General features: G+C 41.5%; 1 protein-coding gene across 1 annotated transcript in view; it reads left to right on the top strand.

The window, feature by feature from the left end:
* PCDH15 (protocadherin related 15) overlaps window positions 1-19,811 on the top strand; it is an 812,634-nt gene that overhangs the window by 694,368 nt on the left and 98,455 nt on the right. The window lies entirely within an intron of this gene.

The raw sequence follows: 19,811 nt of genomic DNA, 5'->3' as shown, positions 1-19,811 counted from the left end.
GTGATCACCACCCCCCACAACACACGTTTCAAGATCCATGGGTCCTACACATGCCTATCACAACATGTGGTGTACCTCATACAGTGCATTAAATGGCCTAATAGCAACTATATGTGGGTGAAATCAGATAATCATACACTCTGATAAAAGATAAAAACACCACATCATCTGTGGATGAACACTTTTCACAAAGCAATTACTCTATATCTGACCAATCAGTCCTCATCCTCAAAGGAAACCAGCACAACACCTTCAAAAGATGAGTCTGGGAGATTAAATTAATAACTTTGCTAGACACTAAAAATCATGGATTGAATAGAGACACTGGTTTTATGGCTTATTAAAACCATCTGTAATCCACTAACAACCCCCTCCCAAGATGCTTCCCCATTGCCCTTCCTTTTCTCCCTGTGACTGGAAGGGTGTCAATGGGCCACTTGACCTTGAATGGTCCCTTGAAATAGGTGTTAGCCACTTATGCTAAACAATTTGTTCAAATCTTGTATTTTGCAGTGACACTTTGAGCTAGTTTCCCAGAGTTGGAAAAGAGCTCTGTGCAAGTTTGAAAGCTTCTACCTCCCACCAACAGAAGGTGGTCCAATCAAAGATATTACAGCTCTTATGCCAGAAACTGTGCCCAAGATTAGTCAGACCAAGCATGTTTCTAGTTACAATTAACATTGTTGCAAATAACACTCATGTACTTGTGGCACCTTAGAGACTAACAAATTTATTTGAGCATAAGCTTTCGTGGGCTAAAACCCACTTCATAGGATGCATGCAGTGGAAAATACCGTAGGAAGATATATATATACCGAGAACATGAAAAAATGGGTGTTGCCATACCAACGATAACAAGAGTAATCAATTGAGGTGGGCTATTATCAGCAGGAGAAAAAAAACTTTTGTAGTGATAATCAGGATGTAGGCCCATTTCCAACAGTTGACAAGAAGATGTGAGTAATAGTAGGGGGAAAAAAATTAGCATGAGGAAATAGTTTTTACTTTGTGTAATGACCCATCCACTCCCAGTCTTTATTCAAGCCTAATTTAATGGTTTCTAGTTTGCAAATTAATTCCAATTCTGCAGTTTCTCGTTGGAGTCTGTTTTTGAAGTTTTTTTGTTGGAGTATTGCAACTTTGAAGTCTGTAATTGAGTGACCAGGGAGGTTGAAGTGTTCTCCAACTGGTTTTGAATGTTATAATTCTTGACGTCTGATTTGTGTATTTATTTATTTATTCTTTTGCGTAGAGACTGTCCGGTTTGGCCAATGTACATGGCAGAGGGGCATTGCTGGCACATCATGGCATATATCACATTGGTAGATGTGCAGGTGAATGAGCCTCTGATAGTGTGGCTAATGTGATTAAGTCCTATGATGGTGTCACCTGAATAGATATGTGGACAGAGTTGGCAACGGGCTTTGTTGCAAGGATAGATTCCTGGTTTAATGTTTTCGTTGTGTGGTATGTGGTTGCTGGTGAGTATTTGCTTCAGGTTGGGGGGCTGTCTGTAAGTGAGAACTGGCCTGTCTCCCAAGATCTGTGAGAATGAGAGATCATCCTTCAGGATAGGTTGTAGATCCTTGATGATGCGCTGGAGAGGTTTTAGTTGGGGGCTCAAGGTGACGGCTAGTGGCGTTCTGTTACTTTCTTTGTTGGGCCTGTCCTGTAGTAGGTGACTTCTGGGTACTCTTCTGGCTCTGTCAATCTTTTTCTTCACTTAAGCAGGTGGGTATTATAGTTGTAGGAATGCTTGATAGAGATCTTGTAGGTGTTTGTCTCTGTCTGAGGGGTTGGAGCAAATGCGGTTGTATCTTAGAGCTTGGCTGTAGACAATGGATCGTGTGGTGTGGTCTGGATGAAAGCTGGAGTCATGTAGGTAAGTATAGTGGTCAGTAGGTTTCCGGTATAGGGTGGTGTTTATGTGACCATCACTTATTAGCACTGTAGTGTCCAGGAAGTGGATCTCTTTTGTGGACTGGTCCAGGCTGAGGTTGATGGTGGGATGGAAATTGTTGAAATTATGGTGGAATTCCTCAAGGGCTTCTTTTCCATGGGTCCAGATGATGATGATGTCATCAATGTAGCGCAAGTAGAGTAGGGGCATTAGGGGACAAAAGCTGAGGAAGCGTTGTTCTAAGTCAGCCATAACAATGTTGGCATACTGTGGGGCCATGCGGATACCCATAGCAGTGCCACTGACTTGAAGGTATACATTGTCCCCAAATGTGAAATAGTTACAAAGTCACAAAGTTCAGCCACCAGGTTTGACGTGACATTATCGGAGATACTGTTCCTAACGGCTTGTAGTCCATCTTTGTGTGGAATATTGGTGTAGAGGGCTTCTACATCCATAGTGGCCAGGATGGTGTTTTCTGGAAGATCTGGAAGATTGTAGTTTCCTCAAGAAGTCAGTGGTGTCTTGAAGATAGCTAGGAGTGCTGGTAGCATAGGGCCTGAGGAGAGAGTCTACATAGCCAGACAATCCTGCTGTTAGGATGCCAACACCTGAGATGGTGGGGCGTCCAGGATTTCCAGGTTTATGAATCTTGGGTAGCAGATAGAATACCCTTGGTCGGAGTTCTAGGGGTGGGTCTGTGCAGATTTGTTCTTGTGCTTTTTCAGGGAGTTTCTTGATGAGATGATGTAGTTTCTTTTGGTAACCCTCAGTGGGATCAGAGGGTAAAGGCCTGTAGAATGTGGTGTTAGAGAGCTGCCTAGCAGCCTCTTGTTCATATTCCAACCTATTCATGATGACGACAGCACCTCCTTTGTCAGCCTTTTTGATTATGATATCAGAGTTGTTCCTGAGGCTGTGGATGGTGTTGTGTTCTGCACGGCTGAGGTTATGGGGCAAGTAATGCTGCTTTTCCACAATTTCAGCCCATGCATGTCAGCGGAAGCACTCTATGTAGAAGTCCAGTCTGTTGTTTCGACCTTCAGGAGGAGTCCACACAGAATCCTTCTTTTTGTAGTGTTGGTAGGAAGGTTTCTGTGAGTTAGTATGCTGTTCAGAGGTGTGTTGGAAATATTCCTTGAGTCGGAGATGTCGAAAGTAGGATTCTAGGTCACCACAGAACTGTGTCATATTCATGGGAGTGGAGGGGCAGAAGTAGAGGTCCCGAGATAGGACAGATTCTTCTGCTTGGCTAAGAGTATAACTGGATAGACTAACAATATTGTTGGGTGGGTTAAGGGAACCACTGTTGTGGCCCCTTGTGGCATGTAGGAGTTTAGATAGTTCAGTGTCCTTTTTCCTTTGTAGAAAAGCAAAGTGTGTGTTGTAAATGGCTTGTCTAGTTTTTGTGAAGTCCAGCCACGAGGAAGTTTGCGTGGAAGGTTGTTTTTTTATGACAGTATCCAGTTTTGAGAGCTGATTCTTGATCTTTCCCGGTTTGCTGTATAGGATGTTGATCGGGTGGTTCCTCAGTTTCTTTGAGAGTGTGTGGCACAATCTGTCAGCATAGTCTGTGTGGTATGTAGATTGTAATGGATACAGACTAACACAGCTACCACTCTGAAACTAATGTACTGTTATCTGTGTCTTATGCAAGAAAGTTGCTGTGATGTTGCATGAGGGCCCCTAAAATACCACAATCAGGAAGTAATTTATGACACTTGGGTCTGAGGCTTTTGGTACCACTCACTGCAGGTTATAATGCTGTTGCACATTTTTTTAAAAAATGCTTGATTATTTAAACTCCCCTCACATACACACACCTCCCCCAAAAAACACCAAAACCTGGAGGTGGATGGAAAGGGCATAGGTTCAGCATAGAGTTCAAGGAACCCTACAAAAAGAGGCAAAACTGTTTTTTATTTAAACTGAGTTGTATTCCAATGTGTGTGTAATAATTTAGCATAAGAAATCCCTAATGTGTAAAACACCTTTAACCTAATTTTGTTGCACTCAGATCAACTTGGAATTTATGTAATACACATTTGAATCAAAATGCATTCTATGCTAGGGCTGTTGCTGGTTAGATCTACAGAAATAAATGATTCTACATTTAGCAATGTCATATAACATATGAAAATTACAATATATCAAAAGCTAAACTAATTTCTGCCAGTGTATAGCCACTAGGAAAGCCTTTACAAATATTAATTGATACAGTGTGTACCAGAAGATTAGCTTTACGGATACTAAAACAGAAGATACATAGAATTCAACAAAAATAACTAGTAAATAGTGGTCACTCGGGCTCAGTCCTTCACTTCTGAGCACTAATACATGTTGCATCAATCTCTAGCACACTCTCTGGCTTATGCTAGGAGAAGTAGTGACTGATTCTGGAAGAAGCCATGTCAGTCCTTGAATGTAGAATTGTTGCAGTGAGGAGCCTTCCTGAGGGAGAAACAAGAATAGAAGATTTATTTGAAGCCTATGAAATAGATCTTTTTCCCCATTCCAAAATTTGTGTATTTCAAATCATTTTCATATAGAGAGATTCTAGTCTGTATTATGTTATAAACCTTTGTATGCAGTAAGCTCCAGTACAGTATATGCTGTTTTGAGGCCTGGCCTGATTTTTAGTTATTCAGTGAGGTCTACAAAACGAGCCAAGTAGCAGAAAATCACTTCATTTAGCCACTCATTTATCACTTTGACTAGATTGGTACCTTACATTCTGGCCTGTGTAAGGGACAGCTTGTTGTTCCACTGCCCTAGGAGCACAGCAGCAGCCAAATTGTGACTCAGTAACATTCAATCTCTGCTTTTTCCTTGCTTTAGAGGGAAGTAAGCGGTACCAGCCCTTTTCTTGATGTAGCTTCCCCCCGCTCCCCTTCACCAGCACAGCTTCTTTGGCTAGCACACTGGTGGGAAGCAGAGCCAAAGCTCTTCCCCTTTCCCACAGGCTTGTGCAGAAGGAGAAGTAGTTACCCCCTGGTGGCTGCTGTCTTCCCCGCTGTGTGTTGTGATCCTGGATGCAGTTAGTATGTGCAGTAGGAGTAAAGCTGCTTACTACTGAATCATTATAGTACACAGCACTTGACTACCTGTGGGCAGATTCTGCTACCCTTGTGCATATGGTTTAATACCTTGTTGTGTGAGTCTTCCCATTATTACTCATTATTTTAGTGAAAACACAATTATTGGCAATATTAGAGAGTGCACCTTGAATTTAGTTCTATGCTAGTTCAATGCCTACTGTTAAAATCATTCTGTAATAATTTTGGAACTTCAATCAATTAAGATTTTTCAAAATATTTTTAAAATAGTAAAAAAGAATTGCACACTTTCTTACAAAATAGTCTGAAAGGTAGCAATAAATCTATTCATGCAAAATATGTTTTGCTGTACAGGATTTATGGAATCAGCTACTTCACAATCTAGTATCTTTGCTAAGACAATGAAAAGTTCATAAAAATTTCAAGTAGTTGGAGTGAATAGGAATACAGTTTCTGGAATATGCCATAGAACTAATTAATTACTGTACATGGAACTTCAGACATTGTACAGGTGATTTAACCAAAAGAAGCAGTTGAAATAATTTCAACAAAGCTTTTAAAACCTATCCAACTTAACCTCAGGGAAAGAATTTGAAAGTGAAGCACATATTGATTATCATGGAAGCCTCTTCTTCCTTAAATAATCATCCTATAGGTACAGATTTTTTAACAATTTTGTATATACATTTTAAACTATATCAAATTATATTGACAGTAGAAGAAAATACATGCCATTGGAGATTGGGGGTGGTAATGATTGCTAGTTTTGGGGTCTGGAAAAGATTTTTACCATATGATAAAATTGGCAAACTGCCATATTGTTTTCACCTTCTATCTGACATATAGTAGGTCTGTTTTAAATGACAGTTAGCACAGTGTTGGCAAGTTCCAGTGCAGTTACTGGGTTAGAAAGTATTCATCTGAGGCCCTTGTAACTCAGCGGGCTTGCCTGGGTGTTAGTCCTTGACACAGCAATGCTGGCCCATACTGCTGCTCTAATGGCCCTGGGGTGGGCCGCCAATCAGCTCTTCAGCGGCTGCCTCAGCTGTTGAGGCGGGGTGCAGGAGGGGGCAGAAAGAGAGCGGCAGGTGGGAGGCACTCAGGGGAGGTGATTACAGGGGAAGGGGGGTGGGAAGAAGTGGAGTGGAGGTGGGGCCTCAGGGGAGGGGAGAAGACGGAGGGGGTGGGAAGAAGTGGAGCGGGGTTGGGGCCTCAGGAGAGGGGATGGAGCCAGTGTGGGGCACCCACCAGCAAAATCAAAAGTTAGTGCCTATGACTGCATTAGCCACTCCAGCCCATCTGGGTCCTGTTTCCTTCCTCCAGTCCACCCCTCCTCATCCCCCGTACATGTGTGCAAGTCACAGGGAATGATGTATGGGGACAGAAACATAATCAGCCCCCACAATATTGTATATCCCAGGTTATACCACCCCTGGAAGCAGTGGCCCCTCCGCATGTTTGAGTCTGGCAGCATGCAGGGAGAGGGCCTGGCTGCTGGCCCCAGTCCATCTGCAGCCTCTGCGGGGTCCACCAGCCAGGACCTGAGCCACCCAGCTCCAGCAATCAATTCTGGGGCTTCCTTTCCCTTGGGGGAGGCTGAATTGGGGGCAAGGCTGGCTCCCTCAGCCCTATGCCACTGGGGAGGGGAAGCCCCAGGGCCGTGATTCCTGGTGCTGAGCATCTCAAGCCTTGGTTGCTTGGGTAGTGTGGGGACTGGTGGGCCCTCAGCAGCTGCAGCAAGACTCAGGACCTGGGCTTCCAGCTGCTGCTTCGGCCTCTGCTGTCTCTGGCTATTGGAGGTTGGATTCCCCCTCTCCTTGTTGCACCACTGCTTTAAATTGTTCTCTCAAATATTCAGAAACACTGCTGTAGATTTCCAAATAAAGTAGAGACAATTTGATAATTACGTGTAACAATTTCTGCATATATTGAAGGAGCTCCCCTTATCCAACTTATCTCAGACTCGACAGGAAAACCCAGGAATATTTTTGCCACCAAACAATTAGTTTCTGCATTGGCAATACGTTTTCTGAACCCAAAGTCCATCAGACTCATTCAACATTGTACTGGTGACTTTTCCTGGGAATTGTGAAATTTTAAAGTGAGCCTGAAAAGCTCTGAGTTCCTTAAAGTAACTTGAGTTTTTCCCCCCCATTATATTAAGGAACTGTGTGATTTTTTTTCAAGCTTTTATCGTTTAATATATTTAATAATGTTGTTTCTCCTACTAACATGATTGTTCTTTTGCTGTGGATAATATAGAAGAATAGTATGTAAATACAAAATGTGATGTTTAACTAATCCTCTTGGTGAACTGAAATTCAAGGTCTGCACTTCCATGATCTTTGGTTCTGACCTATAAAAGCTCTGTTCTTCAAGACATAGTAGGGCAGTGCAGATATATCAGCCTCTTATCAAAAAGCCAGAGAGTGAAAGTTAAACTCAAAGTGAAGTTTGCAGCAGTGGGCTAAATAGGGTAATAACTTTTTTAAGGCTGCTGAACTAAGCTTCAATTTGTAACACAGCATTTTCAAAGGATCATGCAGACAAAACAGGGCTGGCATACAGTGAAAAGTAATTAAACACTACAGTGTCCATCCATCTGGGAAATGATTAACACAGCTAGAATAGGGCATGATTTTTTTTCTACTTCTGCTTATTGAAAAAAAGAAACCCCAGAAGGGAGGAATATTGAAGCAGATTGATTAAGCACAGTGGATTCAATCTGTGATGAATCTCAATAAAATATAACGCAACAGTGAAGGTATCACACAGACTATTTAAACTGCTAAACTTGAGATATATATGGGAAATTTTAGGTGCCATTAACTTTGAATATTAGCATGGCCATGCAACAATACATTAACTTAATGCACAAGTAATAAATCTAATAGAAACTAATTCTGTTACAACTAAGCAAAATAAATATTTTAAAAAAATCTTGTAACAATCTTATATAGAAAGGATGGTCTAATGTCATTTAAATTACTTAATCTTGTGCCTCAGGTCCCCATCTATAAAATGAGGATAATACTTCCCTAACTTACAGAGTGTTGGGAGGAGAAAATCCACTAATGATTGTGAAGTGCTCAGATACTACAATGATCAGGGCCATAAAAATAGATAGAAGGAATAAGAAGCTTCCCCCAGAAGTGATGATGAATTGGCAGAGTCCCTACCTTGTGCACTCAACACATTACACAAAAATACTGAGTTAATGCCCAAAACTTCCTTTTTTCCTGGGTTATATTTGTACCTGCCCCACTGATTGATTGGAAAAGATCAAACCCCAGTATCTAATCCATTGTCACCATGTTTGACATATATTCCAAATTGTATTGGTATATCTAAACAATGCACAACATTTTTTCAAGAGTATGTTCCCACATCATCTTAGCTAAAATATACAAGGCTGAATTTTTCACCACCGTAGGAACGCATTCCTTCTTGGGGTACAATTCTGGCTCTTGTGAACTCCCACTGACTTCACTGGAGCCAGGATTTTCACCTCTGATGTTTGTTTTCTTTTCCAAAATTCCGTTGTCGCTGCTCACCCATTTCCCTTGTAGTACTCACAGTATAACAATTGCACTATATTCTTTAGGCCATAGTTTCTTTGTAATCTTTGTTTAAAATATTGACTAACTTATGGTTTAACTAACTTACTGAGCTGACATTGTTCCTGCACATCTGTGTATTGCATTTGTATTTTTCCCCCAAACTCCATTCTGTACCAGTGATGATATGAGGTTGGACTGCATGAAGTCATATTACCTGAGAGCTTTAAATAGTTTCTCACAGTCCACTCTCTGCAGCTAGCAAATGATGCAGCAGTAATGTTACTCTACCTGTGGTTTTACTTTCTGCAACATCCCAAAACCCATCACACTGACTCAAAACCATTCTCAACTTTACCAATCTCTACACTTGAGGTTCCCTTGGTTCCATGAAGAATGATCTGTAATGTACACATACCTAAGTTCGTGTTGTCATTTGCTGAAGGATTTTTATAATCATTGTCTTCCTTTCTTCTGTGTCCTTTGTAATTTACAAGAGAGTTTTTCCTCAAGGGACGGTGTGTCACTGGGGCACTAGCACTTCTACCTATGTTATATTTACGTCGACATCTGCTCCAGTTTAAGAATCAGTCCTCACTTTTGGTAGAGAAATCTTCACTTGCATAGTAACCTTTCACCGGAGCCTGTCCTTTTTTGCAAAGGTAACATATACCTAATTAAAGGACATGTTGCTTATAATATACACTCTCATGTAGCATATACAGTGAAAATTCAGTAACCAATACTCTTGTGCACTATTTACCATTGTATTCTATAGAGCAAGTGTTGTATAATGTCACAATATATATATAGTAATGGGGCAAGGCCAGATGGCTATAGCAAAGTAGTGGGAGACAGATATATTAGCCACAGGCTAAACAAATCCCTGTTACCAGGATAAGCAAATGGCAGTTGCTCCAGGTCAATTAAGACACCTGGGTCCAATTAAGATCTTTCCAGAAGGCAGGGAAGACAGCTAGGTTAATTGGGACACCTGAAGCCAATCAGGGGCTGGCTGAAACTAGTTAAAAGCCTCCCAGTTAGTCAGGTGGGTGCGTGTGCCAGGAGCTGTAGGAAGAGGCCACGTTGTTGGAGATACTGAGCAGCACAAACCATATCAGGCCCTGAGGTAAGGGTGAAGTAGATATTGAGGAAGTGGGGGCTGCTGTGGGAAAGTGACCCAGGGAATTGTACATGTCCTATTTCTAAAAAGTCAGCTACCATAGCTGATACTATTAGGGTCCCTGGGCAGGAGCCTGGAGTACAGGGTGGTCCCGGGCTCCCCCCTTTTGACCCCCTCCCCCCCGATTAATCACTGGGAGATAACAGTGACTGTGCAAGGGAGGATAGCTTCTCCACATCTCCCTTGCTGGCTGATGATGAAAATGGCTCAGTAGGCTGTGACCCTTGCCTCTAGAGAGAGAAGGGCTACGTGGAGGGTCACAGTGAGCCTCTGACGCTAGCGAAATCTGCCAGGAAACATGGGACCCACAGAGACAAGATCAGAGCTTTGTTACACACACACACTCTCTCTCTCTCTCTATAGAGAAAGAAAATGTGTATAAAAAATTTATACTACATACCATATGATATAGTTGTTGCATTCCATTCTTGATGGATAGGTAACTGTAGTGGAAAGTGCTGGATAGATAAATAATGCAGTGGATAGATACTTGCAGTACATGCTAAAAATATCAAGGTAATCATGCAGAAATAAGTTACATACTTCCCCTGTAATGGAGAGTCCTTGACATCTAAATTTGATTTCTATACTTACCTGTTGTATATCTTTCTATTTTCTGGTCATCGTGTCCTTTCTTGATGAGTTTTAATTAGATTATATGCTACTCTAGAGTTCCAGCGCATTGAATTGATGAACCACTGTGGAAGTAGATGACACTGAAATGATGAACCACTTTGGAGATAGGTGACTTTGAATGAACCATTCTGGGACATGGAATTAATGTACCATTCTGGTATTAGATGATGCTGAATTGATGTAAGTTCCCTTGTTAGATACCACTAAATTGATGAACCATTTTGGAGTTTGGTGACAGTGAATTGATGAGCCACTCTGAAGCCAGCATGGGACAGGAAGAATGAACCATCCTGGAGTTAGATAACAGTAAATTGATTAACTGTTCTGCCACTAAATGATACCGAATTTTGAAAAATTCAAAAGTCAAATACTGAGTTCTCAACTGTGTGGTAATCTAGTTGTTGATTGAACTAGACACAAGAGTGTGAATTTACATCATATCATTAAGCAAAACTTAAAATGTAAACATAACTAAAATTTGCCCATAGAGTGAGTGGCACAAATTGATGGCCAACTAATCTTTAAACAAACAAAAACCCAGCAATAAACTAATGAGGAAAGAAAATAGAAAATGATATACTGCTTTGGAGTAAGATAACATTATAAACAGTGAGTTAAACTGAGTTATTGTGAAAATATTAAGTTAATTGATGTAAAAATCATCTCTTGCGTTATAGTGTCAGATTATAGTGAATTTGAAAGCTTAGAGACGCTAGGCTGAGGAGTCAGCAGATTGGGATGTTGAATCATGGATGATTTGAAGTTTTAATTTATTTAGATTGTAATCTCTTTGGGGCAGGGTCTTTTTATTATGTGTTTGTACAATGTTTAGCACAGTGGAACCCTGATCCATGACTTGGACCACTGCAGTACAAATAAATAAGAATAATGAATAGCTTCCTTATGGAGTCCTGTGAATTCTCCCTTATTGTTAGAGAGAAAGACAGAGGTAATGACAGCTATGCAAAAACTATGTATGAGGGAATGTGCTGCAACTTGAGGATGACAGTCTATAAATCCATCACAAGATGGGGAACCCCTGTCCAAAAAAAATGTTGAGAACCAATGAGTTAAAGGCATACAATAGTACATTTAGTTATTTCTTGATTTGAAAGCACTCCTAGAAGAAGGGGTAAACTTATAATCTTTTACCTCTTTTGAATATGAACATTTAAAAGTTGCTTGCAATATCTCAACATCAAGAGACCTGATATTGGGGAGAGCAGCAGTCAGAGCAACCAACTAAAATGAGACAGGGACACAAAAAGATGATGATGAAACACGGAAAGAAGAGGTATGTATGGAAAAATACAGAGGGAATAAAAAAAGAGAGCTCGCTGTGTAAGGATGGAAGGTCAAAGAAAAATTGAGAGAATTAAGGAGATGAAGGAGACAGGGGTGATACATCTCCAAATTAAACAGTCCCAGTTTTAAAAATCAAAGTATTTGTATGTCTCTCTTCCCTAATATGTGACTAATCTGTCCTCTACTGAGGAAACACTGGTATTTATGTCACTTTGCTAAGGAGAGGCTAACAACAGAGCCAGAACTTATGGCTTCACCTTATGATATCATTTAATGCTATGGATTACAAGGACATTATGAATTCCATAGAGTACAGAGGTAGACTAAGTGATTGGTCTCATTTCTTCCAGTATTCAAAGTTTCTAGCATTTGACTTTAGGATTATTTTTTTTCCAACTCAGTTCACATGACCCTTCGAGTCATGATGAAGACCTGCTTACTGTACAGCTGCTGACAATAGTTGTCGTTCTTTATCTTGAGCTATCACTACTGTACACGTGGTGCCCAAGTTTAACAGTCCTCTGTGGCTGATTCAGTGGAGGTAGCCTTAAGGCTGTTCTGGTGTCTATCTTAAAATGGTCATGGATGTAAACAGATGGTTTAAAAATAAAACCTTCATGGACAGAGGTGTTACAGTTGGCAGACAATGCCTAGTGGAAGTTTCATCCTCATTAAATGTTACGTTTGATATGTCTCATTGCTCCTGTTTTGTCAGCTGTTGACAACTACTTACGTTATTTTTAGCTGTAGGTTGGTCTTATACAGAATGTATTCTAACATTTTAGAAGATCTTATCACTTCAAAAAGCAACACTATGCCAAAGTCCTCAGCTACTAAAGTGATGAGTATTGTGCAGAAATCAGACTGATAGTATGCTAACCAGTGTTTTCACTTTAATAATAGACTTCAGTTTTTCCTGGTCTTCTCTCGTTCTCAGAACATTGCTTCCCAGCACAGGTGAATGCCCTAACCACCAGGCTATCGAGTGAGTCTGACTTTTTCTAGCCCAATGACTATTCAAGTAAAAGTGGACAGTGAAAAAACACCAGCAGTAGATGTTGATAGGGGGACATCTAAACTTGAGAGACTCACTGAAACAGGAACAAGAAAGCTTTGGGTGGGAGAGGGGAAGAGACAAACATACTTTCTTAGGAGGGGACTCCTGCTTAACTGTGGGTCTGCTGAGATCAGAGAAAACTAGCTGAGCTGGAAAGGCTCCATGTTTTGAAAGAGAAGTCATGAGCTGCAGGGGAAAGATCTCTAGGGTATTCAGGGACTCTGCCCAAGCCCAAAAAATTCTCCAGATTGGCGAGGAGCCTGAGGCCATGAAGTGCATATAGGTTCCTTTATTTTGTATAGACTCTGTGTTTCTCATGCTATTAAGTAAAGAATAAAGAGTTTTAGAATTCTGTGCAGAGTTGGCTTTCACTATTACTTGCCCCTGTAAGCCAAAAGGCTCATGCTTCTGGTGGGATTCTGGGGAATGTACAAGAGCTGCTGGGAAGGCTTGGGGAAAGGTGGCACTAGTTACAAAGCCTAGGGATTGAGGGATCCCCATTGCCAAGGGAGTGACAAATATGAGTCTGCATCTGAGCATGTGCCACAAGGCCCAAAGCCAGGAACAGTGCCTAAACTGTGCCACCTCCAGCAAGTTAAGTGCATGTGGAATTCAGAAGCTGGATCCCTCCCTGCTGTGTGGTGGGTAATTAACTAGGTCAGTGACAGGTGCCTAAAAAGGCAGTTAGGCACCTGAGTCCCTGTGTGATTCTAGCCCGTAGCAATTTGCATCAAAATGCCCTTGGAATATGCTCTGTTGATTTTTGTTTGGGTTTGCCAAATCTGTTATACAAAGATTGAGCTCAGTTGTAGATATTTATTTAACTTGCCAAAGCACAAAGTCCTCTTAGAAGATTATTAAAATCACAGTAAAGCAAACTATTATTGATGCCTGTCCAATTATAATTCTCATTCAGTTTGATTAAAAAGAAGAGCCTGCTGTTATTTGCTTCAGAGATGAACACATGTTCTTAACCAAATTCTAGATTTCCAGTGTTGGAATTACTATTGTGTGAGGGACATAGTGTATTGTAAAAGACAAACATAATCACTAGTAAAAACATGATGTAAAAAGGATCTTGTAATGCACAAGTCGTAACTTAATAACATCCTCCTAATACCACAATGCTCAGTAAACACTTCAACATCACTTCAGTTCAAATTCATATTCCTTGTAAATCACAATGCTGCAGTGTTAGTATTGACCAAATATATTTGCAACATTTAGATAAGCATTTTAATGTGGATCAGCAGGGTAAATCAGAGTTTACTGGAAGCATGTTGGTCACTAGGGGGCCAAAGATCATGAAAATGGCAGAAAACAGGCTCAAAAACAGAGCACAAATGGGTGGCTATTCCCCTCAAAAGTCAGGGAAATTTTATGGAGTTAGTATAATCTTTTCATATGGGCTTTTTTTGGGGTATTCTGAGAGACTATTATGAAAAGACAGCCTGTAATAGTCTCTGCCGAGGTTCGGCCCTCAGCAGGGCTGTGGGGTATCCCACCGCCTCGCTCTGGTCCGCCGTCAGTCCTGGTCCAGCAACAGTCTGGGACAGCAAACACACGGTTAGGGGCTCAGGCCCCTAAGCAGGGGCTAAGCCAATAGGTCAGAAAAAACCCTGGGCCCCCAATCAGGGCGGGGCAGCAACCACGCAGTCTGGAGCTCAGGCCCTCAAGCATGGGCTGAGTCAATAGTTCGGGAACCCAGGCCCTTAAGCAGGGGCTGAGTCAATGTTTATAGCAGCCCAGGCCCTAGGTCAGGGCGGGGCAGCAATCCAACAGTTAGTCAGGAACCCAGGCCCTTAAGCAGGGGCTGAGTCAAGGAGCAAGAGGTCCCAGGAGAAAGGGGGAGTCTGCCACCCAAGGAGCGGGTGGCAGGGGGGACGCAGGCCCTCCCACTCCACTGCGTCCCAGCCCGGGGCCCTAGCAGCGGCGGAAACTCGCTGCTGTCAGTGGGGATCCTGGCCGCAACACACTGACATAGGCTCTGGCAGTGCTGCAGCCAGACTGGGGCTGGCTGCCCCCAGGCTACTTCCACACTCCCCCTCGGAGGGGACCTGAGCCGTACTAGTGTCCTCGGTGCTCTCCACCAGCATCGGTTCCTCTGGGTAGGTAGCGAAGGGTATGCTCAGCTCCTCCTCGGGATAGCAGGAAAGGGGCAGACTCGGCTCCTCCTCGGGATAGCTGGAAAGGGGCAGACTCGGCTCCTCCTCGGGATAGCTGGAAAGGGGCAGGCTCAGCCAGTCCTCCTCAGGGTACCGGGCGAGGGGTAGGCTCAGCTGGCCTGGTGAGTCAGCAGGCCGGTCGCGGCCTGCTGCTGTCTCCCAAGCGGGAGCTCAGCCACAGACGTCTGCTCTCTCCGCCGGCTTGTTCTCCACTGAGCTCTGCAGGCGGGCTTTTATACTTCCGGGTCGGCACCGTGACCTCTGAGGGGCGAGTGCTGGACCCGGTGGCTCCGCCCACGTTGGTGTTAGGGGAGGTTTGGCCCTCAGCGGGGCTGTGGGGTATCCCACCACCTCGCTACACAGCCATTCAGACTTTAAACAGAATTTTTAAAATACGTTTAAATCACTCCGTTCCATTGTAATGTATTTAAAGGGAAAAAATATGTGTCTGACATATCATGATGTCTCCCTTTTAGGTGTGCATGGTTGTGTCCTAATGACAATTACCTTTTACCATATATTTTACCAACATCTACATGTCTTTCTGCAGAGCTTCTTTATTCCATAAATCATGTCCTTCTAAACTGTCACATTTCGCAGTGGGAAAGGAGAAGTGTGCACAACTGTAATTCTTTTCTGTTGCATTATATATTTCCAGTTTGATGGGGTTCTTGACAAAACACGCATTATGAATAAATGTACTCTAGCAGAATTTACCTTTTCCTTGTTTTGGAGATACTATAGTCAAAGGACTTTCTATATTGAAAAGAAGTACTTGCTTTTTCAAACAATAAAGTAACAGTACACAGGTGCCTGAGCCTGCTCCAGGACAATTGAGCATTTAGAAATCAGTGCAGGTGAGGGAGGAGGGAAAGTATGGCTCCAAATCACCTCTTCAAGCTGTTTGGCGGCTGAACCAGCCTCCATCAAGCTTTTAGTTGCCACCCAGGAAGAATCACTGCAGTTTAGCATCCTCTGACTGGCCATTCTACTACACAAATTGGGGGAGGAGGAAACTTCTTAATTAGAACTGGTTATGCCAACTTTATGCCATCCAGTGATTTACCTACATCAAGGGAATTTCCAGTTGTCCCTTAGAACAGCTTTCTAGATCCTTTTCACTGCCTGAGCAACTCCAAGGAATGGAATGGGGCTGAAGATCTGGCCCATCAACTTGATACTGAGCTTGCTTTATGTGAGCCAATGCTATATGAATTGTGCATATATTTGGCACTTTTGAATTGAAAATGAATTATGAGCCACTGCTTTCATTTTGCATGAACAGTCAGTTATATGTTGTTTGCCCTCCCAGAAAATTATCTCTTCCTCAGTCCTTTGTCTCCTCTCATTTGGTGCAACAGCTCTTTGCAGTACACCTCACTGAGAGAGGACATCTTTGTTCCTATATTTAAGGCTGAGTGTGGAGTTAGATTCCAGAAGCTCCTATTGTCACCTGGAAGGCTGAAGGACCTTGATGTCTTTTGAGGCAATCTGTGTGAAAACCCCACAATCCACTATTTTTCTTTAAAATTAGATTATTAAAAATAGAGAGAAACTCAGATTAAAAGAAACCAGTTGCATAACATATCTCCTCTGAATACTTAGCCAAAGCCCAGATAGGTAGGGTCCCCTTACTTAATTGCCTTGAAGACAGGAAACTATCAGTTGAAAACAATTTCCTTCTCTGACTTTGACTTGTACAGTGTGGCAACTTCATGCTGTTTTGTCCAGAGACTGATGTTTCCCTCCCTTAACTGACCAGTTTATTAAGTCCTTTGATCCAGGGCAGTATCCCTCCATTTTACAAAACAGTTCTCTGAAGGTAAACACAGAACTTGGGCTGCGAAGCTGCATTCCTCAAAGTTCAGGAGATGATCCACTGAGGAGAAAATGGCCCTTTAACAGTGATTAATAGTTGTCCTTCAAATTCCTTACTACTACTTAACTGTATTCTAGTATAGCCCTCCACAGATGTTTTTGTCTAACTGGACACAGTTTATCCAGGTCTTCCTTTAAAACCTTCTGTCTCAATTTCCCCTTCCCATGAAATAAATCAGTAGTTAGACTCTATTCACAAGTTATGTTATTCAGAATAAGCACTTCAGTTTTAATTATCAAACTCATATCTAATGCATATCATGCAAAATAATTTATATGGAAAGATGGATTCCAAACCTAGAGTCATTAAGAATAAAGTTTTACTGAAGCATTACACCTAGTGGAGCATGAAACATTTGCTTTCAAAAGAGGGCAGTAAATATTGTACCTTATAAGCATTTTAACTGCAAGAGTATATTCTAGTTTGTGTACTATATTCTAGTACATATTATACTATGGACCAGACAGTACTTGGTTCTTCATTGGTGTGCAAGAGCAGAGGCAACAAAGTGCCTTCCCCTGCCTTATGTCCCTATGCAAACCTCAGACACAATCCCATTCTCTGCTTTTTGAGCATAGGTACAGGAAGAATCTGATGCTGTAATTGGACTCACCATAGGGGCAGGGCTATGGTGGAGCCATGGCCCCATCTCCCTTTATACCAGCCCCCACACAGTTGAGGTGCTGCAGGAGGAAAATGCACACCGTGCATTCTCATAACAAGAGTCCAGGATTTCTCACCTCCAGTGCAGGCTATTGCTGAACAGCCACAGTATAGATCTGTGTGCAGTGAATACTACTGATGAAGACTTTTAAGGTGTGCTGCTATAGGCTGTCTCTATTTTAGGACAAAGGAATGTGTGTAGTTTGGTTAGTAGTCCTTTTGTTGCACTCAGCTGCAGATTGAAAGCTGATAAAAAGGAAGAGTTAGCAATTCACAGATGCTGTGTTTTCCTAACTCTGTCAGAGCCAATGAAATATAAGCTGTGCATAAAAATGAGGCAATGAAATTTAAATATGAGTGAAGCATAAAGCTGCAGCAACAGTATATATGTATATAATTAATTATCGAAGAATGTTGAGGTTCTAAATAGCTGGAATTAGTAGACACACTAATAATAGCACTTTGCTTTTATATATAGTGACCTTTATTTGAAGTTTTCAGAGCACTTTGCTGATGTTGAGTACATTAACATTCATGCTGCTCGGAGAACTAAAAAAAAAAACAGGAGTACTTGTGGCACCTTAGAGACTAACAAATTTAGATGCATCCGAAGAAGTGGGTTGTAGCCCACGAAAGCTTATGCTCTAATAAATTTGTTAGTCTCTAAGGTGCCACAAGTACTCCTGTTCTTCTTGCGGATACAGACTAACACGGCTGCTACTCTGAAACCTAAAAAAAAAAGGTTTCTAGCAAAATACAGACCAAACTTTTCCAAATCATGGGTTGATTTATATGTGAATGGCAAGCATTAGGGAAAAGATTGTTCATTTGCATTACAAATAACTCATATAGGTTGCAGTGCTGCTGTATTACTAGCAATGAGCTTGACACAATTAGAGTTTTCCCTACAGCAGTAGTCTACCAATGCCAGCCATTGATTTAACTGTTTATACTCAGTAGGTCAAGGTCACTTACACACATTACCTGTAATCTTGCTTAAATCTTTCTTCCCTGAGGGGGAAATGCAATGAAGACAGGGCCTGAGAATCTCATTATTCTTGACAGGGCTGCAGTTTCTGAGTAAACTACAGTAGGTAATACTAAAAATCCAAGTATGCTGTCAGTGTAACGAGGTATATTTTTATCTTTTATAGAAGGCTGATATTGGCCCTTCGTTTGTAATTTGATGTAATAAATAATGCAATAGTCAAAACAGGAAACATTCTAATAAAATATAGATTTAGATCAGATACCTTCCATTGTTGTATGCAGTGCTGTTGTAGCCATGTTGGTCCCAGGATATTAGAGAGACAAGGTGGGTGAGGTAATATCTTTTATTGTCTCGCTCACCAACAGAAGTTGGTCCAGTAAAAGCTGCTATTTCATCCACCTTCTCTAGACACTGTTCCTACATATAACAAAGTTACCTGTCAAAATATAGCTCCTTTTTTTTTAATACGTAGAAGGGCGATAGCTTGTTATGAAGCAATTTTCCCATGGAATGACAGCACCTACAGTTTGTTCATTTTTATCTGTACAGATCAATGTGGAAAGGGAATAACTGATTATTCTGTTGCCAGAACGCCATTTCCTCATACATTTTAAATCTACTATACTTTGAACATTTTTCTATGACTTCAGTTGTTTTTATGAAGTCGTCATGTTTCTAATGTCTAGGCCTTCAGTTAAACGTATCATCTCTGGTGCCTTTGCCAAAGCAGGAAGTGGTCTATTTTCTATTAAAGACACACTACTGCACTCTTTTCAATATGCCATTGTGTTTTAACCAGATTGACAAAGCAACTGCTATGAAGTAAGCATGCTGTACAACACTCAAAATAACCACTGATTACTACCAAGTAAGATAACCAACTTGAAATGAAGTGATTTGTCAATGGAAAATGCAGTCTTTCTCAACAAACTGGCTATCAGCATTTTCAACAGTGATTCCTTTCTGGATTATGGAGTATGGAAAGAGACAAAATTACATTACATTTGCCGTGTAGATCACTGCACAAGTTCATCTTTGCTCCAGATGGGCTGGCACATTTTGCCAGAAGGTTTTTTGTTTTTCTTATGAAGAAAGGAGATTATTTGTGGTCATTATTGTTCATTGTGGTAACTGAGATTAGTTTGATAAAACATAATTTAAGGGCTAATCCTGCACACAGATGTGCCAGAAGGGAGCATAGGGACCCTGGTTCAACATGTAAGCAACCAGGTGGGCTACATCCTTGATACACAAGTATACTCACCTGACACAATAAATTAAATAGTCATTGAGAATTCTTAGCAACTTGCAGGAGCAAGTCCATCAGGTGTATATGCTGTATGTCAGCAAGCAGGTGTATCAGAGGAAGTATAAAGAGCACCCCACAGTATATTGCATTGCCCTGCAATGTAGAATGCT

The sequence above is a fragment of the Terrapene carolina genome, unplaced genomic scaffold (assembly GCF_002925995.2).
Source record: "Terrapene carolina triunguis isolate 2854851 unplaced genomic scaffold, T_m_triunguis-2.0 Scaffold95, whole genome shotgun sequence".
NCBI lineage: Eukaryota > Metazoa > Chordata > Testudines > Emydidae > Terrapene > Terrapene triunguis.
This window is presented reverse-complemented; position numbering and strand designations above follow the sequence as displayed.